Source organism: Euphorbia lathyris, chromosome 3 (genome assembly GCF_963576675.1).
Source record: "Euphorbia lathyris chromosome 3, ddEupLath1.1, whole genome shotgun sequence".
NCBI classification, from domain to species: Eukaryota; Viridiplantae; Streptophyta; class Magnoliopsida; order Malpighiales; family Euphorbiaceae; genus Euphorbia; species Euphorbia lathyris.
In genome coordinates this window covers 32,847,336-32,863,409 of record NC_088912.1, presented here as the reverse complement: position 1 = coordinate 32,863,409, position 16,074 = coordinate 32,847,336, and positions in this window count along the sequence as shown.

The following is a 16,074-nucleotide window of genomic DNA, read 5'->3' as shown; positions in this document are numbered from 1 at the left end:
CTATCAAATTCTGATTTACTTGGTCTTCAAAAGCAATTTGGGAGAAACGCATCAAAATCTTCCAATTTCAAGAACTTAGCCGGTAAAGCCCGTCAACTGATAAGATTTTCAGATTTGGTTTTTCATTTTTCTGTGCTTTGTGTCCTGAAGAACATAAAATCTATTAGAACTATTTCATAATTTATTAAATTTGAGAATTTTATCTAGAAATGCTCATAGACATAATTTTGTATAAGAATTTGGGTATTTAAAGGAATATAAAATGTTTTTATTAGATAACAAAAAAATGTCATTTTTAAGTAATCTTCTTTTTATACAATTAACTTTTCTACTTTATTTTCTACTTGTATTTATTTATTAGAGCCCCACTTGGTAAATCGTCCATGGGCCTCTAAAATCTCAGGATCGGTCCTGAAGTACCCAACTTATCAAGACTTGGGGGTGCTTGACGGACGACTACAATTCTTTTCTCTAGTAAGAAATAAACTACTGATCATTTTTTGTATAATTTAAGTGATTAAATTATCTGTTGGCCGTCAAAATAAAAATTTATTTTTAGCTTTATATAAATAAAAAGTACAGTAAATTTAAAATAAAGTTCATTTACAAATAGCTCACACGTTATGTGAGTTGTATAAGTTCCTAAACACACAAGCCAAAGGCTACTCACACAGCGTGTGGGTAGCATTCTGATGTTTCTGCCCAAAATAAGTTAATTCACATGACGTGTGCCCCGACCAACACGTTTTGTGAAGCATAAAACGACACTCAAGACGTGCAAATTTTTTAACCCGGATCTATATGTGGAATAATTGCTAAGAATAGCATTTTTCTAAGGAAAAATCCGATGATAAACCCATAAGCACTAGCCCCTTCCAGAATCCCTTGACAGATCAGGACGGAATCCCAAAATAGATAAACACTAGCATAACCTCACCTACTAATACTAGGGTAAATTACACCCATGACCACTGAACTTGACCCATTTTAATATTATGGACATTGAGCTTCAATTCTTAACGGTATGACTACTGAACTTTACACTTTTTAATATTGGTGGCTACTCAATTTTAACTAACTCCTCAAAATGACCGTTAACAATATCAAAATCAAAATATTCAAGAATTAAAATTGTTCAGAACGATATTTACGATGAACCATATTTTTTATTTTCCAAAATCACCTTTGTTGGAGCTTTCTCTCTAGAAATTCATACTCTCTCCTAACCAAGCAACACCTAAATGACCTCAAAACGAAAGTTTTCAAGAATTAAAGTTCCTTAGAATATCATTAACTATTCAATTTTTTTTATATTTTTGAGACCTTCAGCGGTCGTTTTGAGGCTTGAGTGGCCATTTGTGTTAAAAAGTATAAAGTTCAGTGTCCATACCCGTTAAAAATTGAAGTTCAGTAGTTACAATGTTAAAATATGTAAAGTTCAGTGGCCATGAGTGTATTTACCCTAATACTGGGCCTTATTTAAAAAGCCAAACCAATCACACAGTTACACATGTCCACCTTTAGCCTTCCATTATCACTTACCCTACCATTATTAGAGGCGGTAAAAGAATACATGACCTGATTAAACGACACGCAAATTTAGTGTTTGGGTTAGCTTAGTAGGTGATGTGTCATTTTTGGATTGATATGAAACTGACATATAAATTTTTGAGTTGGGTTAGAGTTGATATGCTAACCCGAAAACGACACGAATATTTAAAATTATTGTTACATTTTCTCGTAGTTTTATATGTCAGTTTATTAATAAAGATAATAAAATTATAATTATTACTTGGAAATATAATTTGAACCTCCTAACATGATATTAACGGACTTTTCAATGGTTGGTGTTAACATAGTAATATAAAAATGACATAAAGTATTTAAAAATAATATCATATTTTCTTATATATGTAAAAGTTAATATTTCGGAGAGTGTGCAGTTGTGTGCCTAAGACGAAAAAGGATTTTTTGCAAGCTATCAAAGTCTTTGAATCCGGTAAGTCAGTCTCACCAACTATTCTTTGCTTGTATCCAGTCAATAATAAGTCAATGAGATGGGATGAGATTCGTTCTCTTACCTAGGGTTTCACACCCAACAAAAAGTAATTCATGATCTGATATGCACGCGCAGAGGCGTCTTGGCAAATAGGGATGCAGGTGATGAGAATCAGATCCATGCCAAGAACGATATTATATTTTCCAAGTAATAATTATAATTTGATCCCTAGGAAAGCTAACGAATCAGGGTCGGACAGAAAAGAACCCTTACAAAACTAGGTTGTAAAGACTCAATCCCAGTCTCCAACAATTAAGGATTTAATCCCGAATTGTTTAAAGTAGTGCCCCAAAGAACACAAAAGAAACCATTCACAACTCTTAAAGAGTAATATTTTTATTAAGATGAAACTTGTTACAAACTTAGAAAATTGGAAATATTTAAAGACTAAAACTAAATCATGTTGGACTTATTTTGCCCTTACATAACTAAAATAAACACAATAAATATAAGGGTAAAAAAGTAACTAAGCTAGTCAAAATTATTATCTAGAAAGTCAAAGTAAAAGTCTTCCTCATAATTCATCATGTAGTCCCATACCAAAGAAAAATTGTGCAATTCTTTAAATTGCAAATAATTTCTCACAATCCAAAACTTATTAGCCAACTTAATTAAATCTCCTTAAAATCCAAATTCAATTCCCTCAAAATCCAAATTCAAAATGAATTAACTCTAATTGATTCGTTTTCAATTTGATATTCGTGTAGCTCGAAAGCGATTAAATTATTTCATTTTGAACTTCACACGCTTCAATGGATTATCGAATAAAGGACTAAAATTCGTAAATATAATCTCGTTCTTGGCATGGATCTGATTCTCATCATTCCCCCTCTCTTTAAGACGATTCGTCCTCGAATCGCAATGTTGTTCGTGGATAGACTTGAACACCTGCAATTTAGAATCTAGAACACTAAACAAACAAATGTCAAGTTTGTTAGTATGAGCACGTATCTTTTCAACACCCACAAAATCAACAAAATTTGTCTTTTCAACTCCACACAGTTGTTCATCAATTTTCACCCCATCTTCTCTTGCAACCAGTATCTCTGAAACATAACATTGGTCAGAGGCAAATACATATTGAATCTCAATCTTGTCTACATCATTCTCAACTTGAGATCTTGTTTCAAGTTTTTTATTCGACGGCGTTTCATGTTTCTGTGTTAGTTCTTCAATTTCAAGAGTATCATCCTCATATTTGCATGTAGTGCTCTTAGACTCTTTGTTCACTCTACCTGACGCATCAACAACTTTTCCAGTCTTTTCACCCTTTATTTCTTCACTTACATATGTACGTTTATCGCTGTTACCAATAATCTCATATCGATATATGAAGTCTTGTTTGTTGTAGTAGTTCTCGACTCGATTGAAATCTTGCATTAGACTCGGCATGTGTTTGTATAAACCCACATAGAAATGGTTAGGAACAAATCGTTTTCTCATAACGACTTTTAGCTCTTTCCAAGAATCAATTGGTGGCTCTCTACACCTTTCTCTGGTTGTCACAAATTGATCCCACCATATTAAAGCATAATCTGAAAATCCTGTAATAGCTTTTTGTAACTTCTTCTTTTCTGAAAAATTGTTATAGTCGAAAATCATTTCCATTTTTTTCTCCCACTTCAAATAAGCTTCGGGATCATCTCTTCCACCAAACGATGATATTTTAAATTTTACATTCCCAAGACCTATTTCTTCTCTATCATGGTCACCACGATTTCTAGTCAATCTTCCACTGCCATCACAATGATACATTACATCGCCTTGGTTGGTTTCTAGAGCAACTCGTTGATTTTCTTCCATGATGTCCATACGTTCCATCAAGAGGTTCAACATTGTTAACACTTGATCGTCTGCCATATTATTGTGCAAAAGAAATTCAAATAGATCAAGTAAAAATATAATAATAAAAAAAAACTCACGATTCACTCGGTGTTTCGCTCAATTTTTTTTTGGCTATTCTTTCTGATATGCTCACCACTCTGTGCCTTTTACCGCTCGATTTCTCTTATAGTGTTCTTTAAGAAACTTAGTAGAACAAGTTCAATTTTAAAAACTCAACAATCAAAAACCAAAATTTAATCGTATAACCTAAGAAGCAAGACGTTAAACAATGAACAGAACGCAGGTAGATAACTCGATGACCAAAGTCTAATGTCGACGATTGGAATTTTTTTTTTCTTTTTTTTAGACAAGAAAAAGATACAAAATGATTACTCAATAAAAATTGAAACTAAAATTCAAAAATATAAGTTTCTGAAACTTAATTGGCTTAATGCTTCTCCAGCCCCCTTAACTTGTTCAAATTAGTCATTTTACCCATCCAACTCATCGAATGTTCTATTTACCCCCTTAACTCCATAAAAATGGTATTTCTCACCCCCTTAACTTGTCCAAATGTGTCATTTTACCCCTTCTCAACTCATCGAATATCCTATTTACCTCATTAACTCCATAAAAGTGGCATTTCTCACCACTTATGATCCTATTTACCCTCTTTATTCCATAAAAATGGTATTTCTTATCCCTTTATAGTAGTAAAAAAAGTTGAAAAGAGAAAGAACCAATAAAAAATACAAATATCAAGCACATTAATATAAACAAGTTAAATACATTATATGTAGGGATAATGTACCAAAATAGGCCTATGATTTTTGGGGAAGTATCAATTTAGGTTCCACTTACAAAATAGCATAAATATAGGTTTAACGTTTAAATTTTTTTTATCAATTTAGACTTCGATAACGGATTGTAAGGGGTGAAAAATACCACTTTTATGGAGTTAAGGGGGTAAATAGAACATTCTATGAGTTGGGGGGAGAAATGGACAAGTTGAGGGGGTGAGAAATACCACTTTTATGGAGTTAAGGAGGTAAATAGGACATTCGATGAATTGAGGGGGTAAAATGACCAATTTGGACAAGTTAAGGGGGCTGGGGAGGTATTAGGCCAACTTAATTTTACTTTTTTTTAATTATGAATTTTCTATTTTTTTTAAGTTCACAACTTTTTTTTAGTGTTTTTTTTTTCACTTCGTTTTTGTTGTTGTTGATATTTTTTTTTAACCACAAATAAAACAAATCAGAAACAAAATTTAAAAGCAACTGATTGAACCTTTTTTTTCAATTTTATGAGTTTTAATTGGAAACAACAACTAAACCTAATAATTTCAAAACTACGAATTAAGATTTAAATTCAAATTTTAATGTTTGAAGACAAAAAAAATTAACAGAAAAAAAGAAAATACAGATAGATAAAACCTGAAAAGTTAGAGCTCGGCTCTGATACCAAACTAATGCGAATCCACGAGGAACAGTGCCTCGAAAACCCGACAACTAGATTTGATCCTTAGGAAAGCTAACGAATCAGGGTCGGACAGAAAACAACCCTTACAAAACTAGGTTGTAAAGACCCAATCCCAGTCTCCAACAATTAAGGATTTAATCCCGAATTGTTTAAAGTAGTGCCCCAAAGAACACAAAAGAAACCATTCACAACTCTTAAAGAGTAATATTTTTATTAAGATGAAACTTGTTACAAACTTAGAAAATTGGAAATATTTAAAGACTAAAACTAAATCATGTTGGACTTATTTTGCCATTACATAACTAAAATAAACACAATAAATATAAGGGTAAAAAAGTAACTAAGCTAGTCAAAATTATTATCTAGAAAGTCAAAGTAAAAGTCTTCCTCATAATTCATCATGTAGTCCCATACCAAAGAAAAATTGTGCAATTCTTTAAATTGCAAATAATTTCCCACCATCCAAAACTTATTAGCCAACTTAATTAAATCTCCTTAAAATCCAAATTCAATTCCCTCAAAATCCAAATTCAAAATGAATTAACTCTAATTGATTCGTTTTCAATTTGATATTCGTGTAGCTCGAAAGCGATTAAATTATTTCATTTTGAACTTCACACGCTTCAATGGATTATCGAATAAAGGACTAAAATTCGTAAATATAATCTCGTTCTTGGCATGGATCTGATTCTCATCAGCAGGGAACGTTCAAAAATTTCTCATCGCGCATCAAAAGAAAATTGCATCGGAATCAGGGAAGGCAGATTCAATAGTTGCCTCACAGCTTGCCTATTCGATAACATCTTCTCGTGGGATATCTTACCCGACTTGGGTACTTTCTTTACCCGGCTTCCTTCTGCTTATGAACCCTAGGCTTTAGGATTTCTTTCCCGGCTTAGGCCACCTCACCTAGAAATGAAATCACAAACCCATATTTATGCTTTATTCCATTCATAGCTTTGCGTCCCCTTCCATGCCTGATATATATATATATATATATATATATATATATATATATATATATATACACAGTAAAACCTCTATAAATTAATACTCGATAAATTAATAAACTCTTTAAAATAATAATTTCTTCTGGTCCCGACTTGAGCTAGTTCAAAAAATTATCAATTTTAATAAATTAATAAGATAATAATTTTCTGGAACAACCCTTTATAAATACATTGTATTATTACCTCTATAAATTAATAATTATTTAAATACATATGTGAAATATATATAGATATACATACTTAGGATATTTTAGCAAAAATATGAATCTATTGTATTTTGTTTTTTCTTGAAATTTAAATCTAGTTGAATTTCATCTCTAACTATTGTTAGTGCATTCAAAAGTTCTGGCGTATCCTTGTCAAATTACAACAAAAAATTGTAAAGAGTTGATGATGCTATAATTGCTTCCTTTCTTGTGACTGGTTTCAAAGGTACTGAATCATCATCAGCTTCATCCTCAATTGAATTTTGTTTAACGCTCGACACAATTTCTTCTAAACTTGAGCATTTATTGTTTTCACCTGGATAATTCAGCATTTGATTGATATCCACTGGATTGCGGTAACCAAGCTGACCAACCTTCCCCTCAAGTTCATTAATGTCTTCAGTGGTTACTTCCTCTAAATTCGTTGTGACAGATTCATAAGAAATCTATTTTTGGTATGATTTGAAACAACATTTTATATAAATTTTATAGTAATTCATTAACTATGATACATTGAATATTTTTTTTGAAACAAAGTGAAATTCATTCCTTAAACCAAATCAGCAACAATAGTCTCCTGCAACCAAACAGGAGCAGAAAACGATACAAACTTGCTAGCATTGGACAGGGCATGACGTGCAACGACATGAGCACCCCTGTTCGCTAGACGTGGAGAGAAAGACACTTTAAAATCATGTCGACTACTTAACAAAACCTGGCAGTCCTGAATAATTAACCCATAAACTGACAAGTCTGGATCGACCGAATTGACGCTATTAACCACTATCAACGAGTCACTTTCAAACAAGACATTAATACAATTAAGGTAAACACACCAAAGTAATGCCTCACGTAGAGCTAAAGCTTCAGCTACTCTGATATCATCGATTAAGGGGATTAGACGACTACGACATGCCATGAAGGAACCGTCTGATGATCTAAGTAAAGCTCCCACCCCACTCCGGGCCTCGGCTTTGAAAGTAGCCGCGTCACAATTGCATTTGACAAAGCCAAAAGGGGGGCGAGACCAACTAATATGTCGTACCTGTGGCACTGTCACGCGCGTCGTGTGCTCGTGATCATGGGCAGCAATACCAACATTTTCATTCGCACCGACGGTGATGGTAGTGGGCGGCCGGCGCTGCACAGTATGACGGGCAGGAGCCGCAGCATCCCCCTGAGGTACTTGGCTCGGGCGATTGAGTGCGGTGACGACATCTGTGTGAACTTCTGGGGCCGTGGAAAGGTGACGGGTAGCAACAGGAAGGTTCTTCAGCTGGGACTGGCGCCAAGCAACAAGGTAGTTATTCGCAAGAGAGATTGCCGTTTCTGGTAATTGGACTTTGCTCTCCCAGACTATCTGATTCCTCTGATTCCAAATGACCCAAAGCGTCATCGCCACCTTGGTTATGGTGTCTTGGTTATTGGACAAGAGTACCTGCAAAATAGAACCCGTTAGATAATCAGGTTGGAATACATCCGTATTGATCCCGGATAGGTTCCAACATTCTTGGGCGTATACACAATCCACAAAGAGGTGATGGTCATGCTCAGAATCAGAATGGCAGAAGGGACACTGCATTGGGATTGACAGTCCCCTCCCTGCATATCTATGTCTAGTAGCCACACAACCCGAGGCCAGCTTCCAAACAAATATTTTAACTTTTGGAGGAACGTGCATCTTCCAAATTCTACTCCACCCATCATCCTGATTCACACTACCATAGTCATCACAAAGCGCTCTATACCCTGATTTACTTGTGTACATGCCACTTTTGGTGAAATTCCACATTGGTCCATCTTCTACTTCTCTAATTGGCAAAACCATCCTACACACAATTCTGGCATCAGCCTCCGTCAACAAATCCTCCACTTTTCCTCTATCCCAGATTTTCCTGCCTTGGATGAACATGTCAGCCACTTTTGTATCATCCTGCTGCATAACATCATCCCCCTGGACCATGAAAGGGGCCGTAGTGTTTACCCAAGGATCTTTCCACACATATATTGACTTACCATTCCCAATTCTCCATCGAACTCCCAGTCTCAACACCTCAATGGCCCTCCAAACACTCCCCCAAACAAAACTAGGATTATTGCCCAATTTGGAGGAAAGAAATGGGTCTCTAGGGAAATATTTAGCTTTGAACATTCGACCCACTAAAGAATTTGGAGTAACCATCAACTTCCAAGCATGTTTGCCTAATAAAGCAAGATTGAACTTTTGGAGGCTCCTGAAACCCAAACCTCCCTCTCTCTTATCCCTACAGAGCCTATCCCAACTCTGCCAATGAATCGACCTCCTACCCCCTGGTTTCATACCCCACCAAAAAGAATTCATTATCTTCTCCAAATCTAGACAAAGGGATTTAGGCAATTTAAATACACTCATACAGAAAGTAGGCAGAGCCTGAGCTACCGCCTTAATTAGCACTTCCTTACCCACGGCAGAGAGAAATCTAAAAGACCATGCACTTAACCTCTTCCTGAGTCTATCTTTGAGGAAACTAAAAATCGCCACTTTGGACTTCCCAATTAGTGAAGGAAGGCCCAAGTAGCGACCAGTATCCAGAGGGTGAAATACCTGAAGAGAGTTACATACCTCATTACGCAGATCCATGCCAACATTCGGACTAAAGAAAATCCCAGATTTTTGCAGGTTGATAGCCTGACCAGATGCTGCCTCATACTCAGATAGAATCATCCCCACTTTGTTACATTCATCCATAGACGCCCTGAAAAACAGGAAGCTATCATCTGCAAAAAAAAAAACAAGTGTGTAATGGTTGGCGCACCCCTAGCGATGAGGCATCCATGGAGGGAACCCTCATCCTCTGCCCTTGTAATCGGTTTAGATAAGACTTCAGCACACAGTATAAATAAATACGGCGACAGAGGATCGCCTTGTCTCAGACCCCTACCAGAAGTAATTGGACCCACAAACGTACCATTCAGCGACACAGAGTACTCCACAGTAGAAATGCACAACATGATCCATTCAATCCACAACCCAGGAAAGCCTAATTTTTGCATAACAAGTCTCAGGAAGGTCTAATCTACCCTATCATAGGCCTTGCTCATGTCTAATTTTAAAGCCACCTCACCAATTCTACCACTGTTCTTTCTCTTCATAAAGTGCAATGACTCAAAGGCTATCATAATACTATCAGAGATAGACCTGCCAGGGACAAAAGCAGATTGAGACTCAGAGACCGAGAAAGGTAACACAATCTTGAGCCTATTAGCTAGGACTTTGGCAATCAATTTGTAAAGCACATTGCACACGGAGATAGGGCGAAAATCCTTCATACACTCAGGCCTATCTATTTTGGGAATAAGGACTATTATTGTGTCGTTTAAGTGCGGTGGGAATTCCGTGCGGGCTAGATAACCCTTACATGCATTAACAATCTCGGGTCCAATTAGGTCCCAAAAGTGTTGGAAGAAACCCGGATTTAACCCATCAGGACCAGGGGATTTGTCAGGATGCATTTGAAACATTGCAGTTTTGAATTCATCAAATGTAAAAGGGGAGCACAGGTCAGCCTGCATTTCAGGCGTAACGAGAGGGGCAAGGGTATTCACAGCATCATAACAAGGGCTATTTGGACCAGCAAACAAATCAGAGAAATAGGCTTTGGCAATAATCCCCATATCGTATACTCCATCTACTATCAGACCATTCGCGTCCCTAAGGTGGCGAATGGTGTTCCTCTACTTTCTTGCTTTGACATACATTGAATATTTTTAATATAAATATAATGAACTTTCAAGTTCAATTAACTTATATAATGCATATTTAATCTTATTTGTTCATTGATTTTAGACAAAAACTTTATTTAAATTAGTAATTTAAACTTTATTTTTAAAAAATTTAAAATCACTTTATAAATTAATAATTATTAATTTATCGATTAATTAATAACTCTCTAAATTAATAAAATTCTATGGTCCCAACATTATTAATTTATAGAGGTTTTACTGTACAAAGCTTATGGTGTGGCAATGAGCTTATAGTGTGACATAATAAAACTACATTTGGTAAGGAATCTCAACACAAAAACACGCTGACCTAAAACGCGATTCCAACAGAAACACACCTCCTTCCTCATGGAGAAAAAAATGCTATTCAAACATTCCTTCTTTACCATTATCGATCGATTTTCTTCTACTCAGCTCACACAGATCACCAATTTTATTATCTAGCTTCTTCACAAATTTTCTGAGATTTATTTAATGTAGACTAAAGTAAACATGTATTCAGTTAATCAACAATGACAACTTTAATGAAACATATAACGTGCATTATTTATATTCAAACAAAAAGTGATTAATATTTCATTTAATTTTCTATTTTACAGGATGAAGCCTCAAAAGCAAACTGATTTCAAGAGAATACTTTATTATTCCGAATTACTGATCCATTGTTTCAGAAGAAAGCATGTATTGTTCCAACTAGATTTTCATATTGTTCCAAGGGAAATATTTAAATTTTTTAATATAACATGTTTTTAAAAAAAAATTACTTGTTCCAAGATAATCAGTACATTGAAAAGAATACTTATATTGTTCTCATACATATTCTTATGTTACATTAGACATGTATAAATGTCATTAACTTTTATTTTCTTTGTATTTATATAAAAGCAAGATTTGTTTTAATTACTGCTCCTCTTGTTCCAACAGAATACTTATGTTGTTCAAAAACAAATCTTATATTGTTCTAACGAAAACACTAATATTATTTTTTGTTTCAACATTATTCTTATATTGTACAATCCAACAGAATACATACATTCTTCAACTAAGAATCACATATTGTTCCAACAGAATACATTTATTGTTCCAACAGGATACATACATTGTTCCATGATGCCCCCGCTCGTTTTTTTAGAATTTTCATTTATTTACGAAATTGCCACAACCTCCCTTCATTGTCACACCATAAGAAATTTGTCACACCTGATCTTTTTTCTCTCTCTATATATATATATATATAACATAATTACATGTAACCAGAATACACGAAAAGAGTTGCATTCCTATTGCATTCTGGTTACATATAACATAATTACAAAAGAGTTGCATTCCTGTTTAATCCTTTATTGCAGTAGGACTCCAATTATGTTTCCCAGTTTGATCTTTGATTAAAATATCACTATGTATGAATTCATGAATTTGCAATATTCGATGTGTAATGCACTTCTTTTCAATTCAATGTGAAATATGCCTTGTGTAGCCATCGCAGTTGTATCCGTTTTTTCAATTGCACAGGAACTAAAATGCCTTATTTTCCCCCCATAAATCAAACATTGTGCAACATCATGCATCAGCCGAGGCTGAAACGTTTACTCGAGCTTCGTTTATGTTCTTATTACTGTATCTGCTAGTTACTACATCTTATTGTCAGTGATTTCTCATCCTTTAAAGACATTATTTATTTATACTATTTTTTTTTTCTGATCTCTATTGTTCTAGTTATCATAGTTCTGTCTTTTTGTATTTTTAATTTTGTTTATCTTTCCATGTCAGTATGTTAAAGCGTCATGAAGACTGTAAAATTAAGAAGAACCACTTGATTGCCATAGTAATGGAAAAGCTTATTTTATCATAGGACTAGCTTATGCAGATAGATTCTTCTTTTCATTCTTTATTATTTCAATATGGTAACTCATGTAAAAACTAAGGAATTGATTATTTATACTCCTCATATCAGAATTTAAATTATGTAAGATGTATGAATTTGTACTTGGAAACTTATTTTACAGTCTGCAGATTTAGTTTTATGTACAGGCTAATTGTATTTCCTTGTCAAATCCCTCTTTACTGTATTTGCAGAGTGTGGCAACAGCTATCCTGATATACACAAAGAAATGGAGAATGTGTGCTTTTAAACCCACCATAAACAATAGTATTGGATTGCATAGCATAGAGATATGAATGACGCTTTATTTGAGTTGCCAAATTCAATTTGTCAAATCCAAAGTGCTTGTTTGGATTTCAAAAGGAGAAAGAATAGACATGTCCATTCTTTCAGGTATTATAGAGGTGTTGTGATTGCAATCCCAAATTTATGATCTTGTATGGTGAATAAAATCAAACTCCAATTGCATTGAACACTAGTACAAATCTTAAAGCTAACTGAGAATAATTAGAAACCGGAGTGAACATTAAAAGATAATTTATTTGGTACTGATAATGTTTAAATGGAAGTAAGAAATGAAGTAGGAGGTGGAGGCATTGGGATATCTATTGTCCCTTCTAGCATTAATACAACTTTTTTCATTGAAGGATGAAGAGACGGCTCATCAAGGGTGCACCAAATTCCAACTTTAATCATTCTATCAACATGTTTCTTGTCCACCTCATCGATATCTGTGATTAGTTTATTTATCCCATCACCCACGAAACAAAGATAAAGAATAATAGTAATAAGGTGGAAGCCATCAAATTGTGTGCATTTGGGGTTTAAAGTTTCAATCTTGAGAGATGTTCATTTAAAACAGCAAAAAGATGATTATTATTTGGTTTACAATTCAAAGTTTGACGCTTTTAATGGTCTGATGGTATACAATTCACATTTTCAAACCCTTTTGACGGGTTTAAAACAAACAACTAATGTGGAAAAATGGGTCCTTAGATAACAACGGGAGTGGATTGGGAAAAACAAATAATGGGTGAAATTTTGACGCAAAAGGATCAAATAGGTGCTAAATTATATCCAAACTATATCATTTTTATATTTTATATTTTCATACATCAAATTGAATTTTATATTTAAAACTAATCCTAAAATGCTTTGCTGTCAATATATTACTTTATACGATAGTGTAGAATATCAATACATTAATACTATGTTAAGGGTAAGGGTTTTAATCAAATATTTTGCTTGTTAAATAATTAAATTAAATGATAAAATATGATAAAAATAAATAGAAGCCAAAACTGCAACAATAAAGAAAATTCTAAAAATCCCTCAAAATTATATGGATCATGGACAATTAATTTTGATAGAAACTCTTATAAACAGTAGAAAAAAATTTGATTGAACCTGATATTTTGCACTAACGTATAAAATGATGTACTGATAACAAAACATTTTACGGTCGAACAGAATATAATAGTTTTTAAGTATAAAAATAATATAGTTTGAATATAAAAATAATATATCAAAATATAAAAATAATATAGTTTGAGTACAAAAAAAATATAGTGTGCTTTTAAGGTTGATTTGAACATGAGTTAATTTACCCTTCATATTAACTAGAGACTGAGAGTTAATACAATTTGGGTTACATTAACCCTTTATTCTAGAAAAAACTTAGCTGACTCATTCAAAGTTTTTTGGTATACAATTCAAAGTTTGAAGCTTTGGATGGTTTGCAAGTCAATGCTGCAAGACAATTTTAGTCACAATTCACATTTTCAAAGAGTAAATTACACGCATGGCCATAGAATTTTATTTATTTTAACATTATGATAATTGAATTTCAATTTTTAACGGTATGACATTTTACACTTTTTAATATCGGTGGCCACTCAACGCCTTAAAACGACCGTTAAAGGTCTGAAAATAACAAATTTGAAGAGTTAATGATATTCTGAAGAACTTTAATTTTTAAAAATATTCGTTTTGAGGTCATTTATGTGTTGTTTAGTTAGGAGAAAGATGAATTTTTAGAGAAAAAATACTTCAAAAAATGTGATTTTGAAAAATAAAAAACATAGTTTCATGGTAAATATTGTTCTAAGCAACTTTAATTCCTTAATATTTTCATTTTGAGGTCGTTAACGGTCATTTCGAGAAATTAGTTAAAGTTGAGTTGCCACCGGTATTAAAAAAAAGTAAAATGCAGTGATCATACCGTTAAGAATTAAAATTTAATGGTCACAATATTAAAATTGGTAAAGTTTAGGGGTCATGGGTATAATGTACCTCATTTTGAAACCCTTTTGATGGTTTAGTGAAAAAACTTAAAGCGTCCTTGACAACAATAGGAGTGGTCCTAGGAAAAACTTAGCTGACTCATTCTACTTTTTTTATTGTTATTATTCTTATAAACTTGAAAATACATATTAAAATTATCACAAACAGAATTTAGGTTAAAACCATTCAAAAATCCTTCAATTACTTTAAGTAATGTTTTACCAAAATTCCAAAACTTTTGTCCGAAAAAACTGAAAAAACATAAAATCGCAGAGATTTTTTTTTTTTTTTTGAAAATTAGTAAATAAAGCATTACAAATGGAGAAAGGTGGACCGTTCGTCCATTCCATGGCACCAAATAAAGAAAGCGCTACTCTAGCAAGCTCATGAGCAACGACATTCGCTGAACGCCCAATAAAGCTGACTTTAACGTTAGAGAAATAATTCAAAAATCACTTGCAATCGTTGATAATAGTACCATAAGCTCATCTGAAGCTTGGCTCATAAATATGAGTAACCACATTGGCAGAATCTGACTCCACCACAACCCCATCCAATCCCTTCCCTTTAATCCAACTAAGTGCCTTCCGAATACCCACGGCTTCACCCTCCCAAGGCTGAAACAAACCGGGCAGCTTCCGCGCAAAAGCACCACGGAAAATGCCATTGCTATCTCTCAACACAGCCCCAATTCCTTTAAAATTAACCTTTTTAAAGTAATTTATTCATCCGGGTTAATGATTCTCTGATTTTAGAAACGAGGAAGGCGGCATTGGAAATTGGGTTTCAATTTTCATTTCCTTTACCAATGAGTGTAAAATTAAGGCTTGATACATTATTTGGCATTTGAATTTGTTCAAAAAGTTTGATATCCGTTCTAAACTTTAAAAGCGTCTCGATAGCCCCTCAAATTACATAAAATACATAGTTAAACCCATAAACTTATGTAAAATATATAATCAATTGATCACTAAGCTGTAAAAAAAAAGTAAGTTAAATGCAGAAGTCGTATTGTATGCATTTAAACAAAAAAAGTAAAACAACCATGTTCTGGGTAATGTCATTCTAATAGAGAAGATGAGTTTACAGTTTAACAAAAAAACCTCTTTTTTAATATATTATGTGAATTATATAATAACATTTTTAAGACGCGCGCAACAGATCTTCCACAACGGTTTAGTTTTTTTTTTTTTTTTTTACAACCGAATGAAATCTAGATACCAAAATATGATTTAAGATAAAGTTTAGGTACCATTTGTGTAATTTACTCTTACAATTTGTTACACCCGTGACCACTGGACTTTAGGAATGGAAATTGTTTAGAACGATATTTACCATGTAACCACATTTTTCATTTTCTAAAATCACCATTTTTGGAAGTTTCTCTTTTTAAAAGTTCATTTTCTCTCATAACCAAACAACACTTAAATGATCTAAAAACCAAAATTTTAAAAAAATTAAAGTTGTTTAGAATATCACTAATTTTAAAATTATTTTATTTTGAGACAGTCAACCGACATTTTGAAACGTTGATTGAAATATATTGATCATGGAGTGTACATATTT